Raw genomic sequence first — 4,202 nt, forward strand, 5'->3', positions numbered from 1 at the left:
GAGAGAAAAAGAGAAAGAGAGAGAGATTGAGAGAGAGAGAGAGGTTTTCCATCCTCTGATTCACTCCCCAGGTGGCCGCAATGGCTGGAGCTGTGCCAATCCAAAGCCAGGAGCCAGGATCTTCTTCCGGGTCTCCCACATGGGTGCAGGGGCCCAAGAACTTGACCCATCTTCTACTGCTTTCCTAGGCCATAGCAGAGAGCCAGGTCTTGAACCAATGCCCATATGGGATGCACTGCAGGTTGCAGCTTTACCCACTACACCACAGAGCCAGTCCTTGGATATGACTCCTTAATTTATCACTTTATAACTACAAGTAATATTACACTGATTCAAACATATGATCCTGACAAAAATGCACTTCTATTTATCACTACTGTCTTCAGTGTTGTGACGGCCATTCATTTATTTCTACAGTTGTTTTTAATTCCATCATTTTGTTTGCTTCCAGAAGTATATTACTTTAAAGAGATACAAAATGATGTGAAACAATTTATATTGCACATGCATATCATTCCCAGTGCACATGCTTGTTTCAAATAGATCCAAATTTCAATCTAACATTATTGTTCATTTGCTAAAAGATTGTTTTTAAGATTCTATGTAGTGAAAAATTACTTCTGATTTTTAAAAATATTTTGAATTTGAGTATTTATTTTACTTTGTTTCTAAGATATATTTTTTATGAGTATGGATTGTAGAGACTTGTAGAGTTTTGTTATGTTTCAATATTTTAAGAATATTTCTCCACTGTCTTCTAGCTCGCACTGTTAGTGACAAAAAATTTGCAATATCTCTACATATAACTAGTCTTTCTTCTCTACTTTTAAAAAATTTTCTTTATCAGCGGTTTTAACTATTTGGATCGTGCCACGTCTTATGTGGTTTCCTGTGTGGTTTTTATAGAGTTCACTGAACTTTTTATCTGTAGGTTTATATTCTTCCTCCTACGTAGAAAATTCCTCAGATATTTTTTCTGGTTGTCACCTCTTTCATTTCTCCTGAAACCCCAGTTACATAACATTAGGTAGACTTAAATTTCTCCAAATAGCTAATAAGACTGATTTTTAAATAATTTTTTCTTTGTGATTTACTTTGAATAGTTTGTGTGGATATTTATTCAAGCTCACAAATCTTTTCTTCTGTGGGATCTAATTTGCTGTTAGGGTCATTCAATGTATTTTTCATCTTAGGAATTAGTAGTCAATTCTACAAATTTGATTTGTAACTCTTTTCAATATTCTGTATATCTACTTACCATACTCAATCTGTATTCTGTTTATGAAAGCTGTTTTAATTGCTTTGTTTACTAATGTAAAGCTTCCATGTCATTTCTGGCCTGTTTCTACATAGTAATTTTTCTCCTTATTTATATATATTTATGTCTGCTTCTTTGCATTTTTTATATTTTTTAACTTTTATTTAATAAATATAAATTTCCAAAGTACAGTTTATGGATTACAATGGCTTTCCCCCCCACCATAACTTGCCTCCCACCACAACCCTCCCATCTCCCGCTCTCTCTCCCATTCCATTCACATCAAGATTCATTTTCAATTCTCTTTATATACAGAAGATCAATTTAGTATATATTAAGTAAAGATTTCATCAGTTTGCACCCACATAGAACATAAAGTGTAAAATACTGTTTGAGTACTAGTTACAGCATTAATTCACATTGGACAACACATTAAGGACAGAGATTCTACATGAGGAGTAAGTACACACAGTGACTCCTGTTGTTGACTTAACAAATTGGCACTCTTGTTTATGGCCTCAGTAATCACCAGAGGCTCTTGTCATGAGTTGCCAAGGCTATGGAAGCCTTTTGAGTTTGCAGACTTCGATCTTATTTAGACAAGGTAGTAGTCAAAGTGGAAGTTTTCTCCTCCCTTCAGAGAAAGGTACCTCCTTCTTTGATGGCCCATTCTTTCTACTGGGATCTCACTTGCAAAGATCTTTCATTTAGTTGTTGTTGTTGTTGTTGTTTTTTTTTTTTTTTTTTTTTTTTTTTTTGCCAGAGTGTCTTCACTTTCCATGCCTAAAATACTCTCATCATAGGCTCTTCAGCCAGATCCGAATGCCTTAAGGTCTGATTCTGAAGCCAGAGTGCTGTTTAGGACATCTGCCATTCTATGAGTCTGCTGGGCATCCTGCTTCCCATGTTGGATCATTCTCTCCCTTTTTTATTCTATCAGTTAGTATTAGCAGACATTAGTCTTGTTTATGTGATCCCTTTGACTCTTAGAACTATCAGTATGATCAATTGTGAACTAAAATTGATCACTTGGACTAATGAGATGGCATTTTTTATTTTTTAAAATTTCTTTCATATTTAACTTATTTTAATAGAAGAGACAGACAGACAGAGAATGGGACAGAGAGAGGGGTCCTACATGCCAGTTCACTTCTCAAATGCTGTAATAGCCAGTGTTGGGCAAGGTTAAAGCCAGGAGTCTTGAATTTATTCCAGATCTCCAACATACTTGACAGGGATTCAAGTATGTGAGCCATCAACCACTGCCTCTCACTGTGCACATTAACAGGTAGCTGGAGTCAGAAGCATAGCTGAGATTCAAATCCATGCACCCTGGTTGTGGGATTGTGGGCACACCAAGCAGCATGCTAACTGCTGTACCAAATACCCATCTTTCATGTTGCATATTTTATTATATCCCATACATTATGAAGTCTGTTATCCTGGCTACTCGACCTTTTTTATTCATATAATAGTTACTGAGCTTTTTTCTGATTGCCATTAATTTCATTGGAAATAACTTGATTCTTTTGAAATCTACTTTTTAAAAAATTCTAATCCTTATCAGTAGAGTTCAGCTGATGGCTGATTTTGCACAATTCCTGAGGCCATAGCTTCCTGAGCACTTCACCTGTCAGTAGTTTGCTTCCATTCTCACAGAGATCATTCTCAGTTATCTACCAAGATTCTTCTATTATGGTCTACGTGAACAAAATCTAGTCTTAGCTCTGTATCCTGAAATGTTCCATTCCATCATTAGGAAGTTATTTTCCCATTCTTGAGTAGTTTTCTCTTGCACATGCAATGATTACCACTTAGCTGATGGCTCCTGAGGGCCCTCCGGAGGTTTCTGAGTCTCTCTCTCTCTCTCTCTCTCTCCTTCTCTCTTTCTCTCTCTCTCTCTCTCTCTCTCTCTCTCTCTCTCTCACACACACACACACACACACACTTTCTCTCCTCTCTAATACTTTGCTCTGCCACCTTAGCTACCTGGGTCTCTCTGAACTCTAAATTTGTATCAACAACACAGAGAAGTGCCCAGACCTGACATGGGTTGCTCCTCCTAATGCTATAGCTCAGAAATTCTTCCTTCAGCGAGTAAACTCAGCGATCACAGGAATATCTGTGTTTCCTTTCTTTCGTAGCTAATTATCCTCATTCCTTGATATTTAGTGTCTTAACACTGTTATTTCATCCATTTAACATGTATTACAGCTATTTCAGACAGTAGAATACATCTTTAAAATATTATTAATTGGTGATTTTATCAATTATTTTATATTTTTGACACTTTTTAAACAGTTCAAAAGTAGCTACTTATTAATTTTAGAAAAGCTGTTTCAAATGATTTATAATTTGTAATGGAAGCCCAAGAGTTAGGAAGCAGTCTCTATTGTTGTTTCAAGATAACTTTATTCCAATTAATTATTTCCACAATAATGATAAAAGAACAAATTATATGCACATATATCTCAAGCTACCTCACCTGTATTCTATGTATTAAAGTATAACATTTCGAGGAATGCATTTCAAGGTCACCTGCTTTCTGACACCTTGCTGAGTAACTGCCCAAAGGGTTAAAAGCTATTTTAGTGGCACTGTTAATTGATCTTATAATGTTTGTTTGTCTGATGTTATTAGCTCTGATGCAATTTAGCGAAATGTTGTAGAGGCCCCACTTGGAATAAGTAATGGTCAACACAATACTAAATATGTTTCTTTTGCCTTGTTGGATTTCTATAAAGAAATTTTCTACAGGTTTTCCTCAAAATCTGTCATAAATATCTAGTACCATTTATTAAAGATAATTAAATTCTTATCATGAGATTTTGGGTGTGAAGGAAATATTTTTGTAAATAGTAAATATTGTTACAAGAAATGTTCCAAATGTATGATTTATCCCCTGCTGTCCACAAAAGCTGAAGATGTAAAGTCCAAGGGGTCT

The sequence above is a fragment of the Oryctolagus cuniculus genome, chromosome 14, assembly GCF_964237555.1.
Source record: "Oryctolagus cuniculus chromosome 14, mOryCun1.1, whole genome shotgun sequence".
In the NCBI taxonomy this organism is placed as follows: Eukaryota; Metazoa; Chordata; class Mammalia; order Lagomorpha; family Leporidae; genus Oryctolagus; species Oryctolagus cuniculus.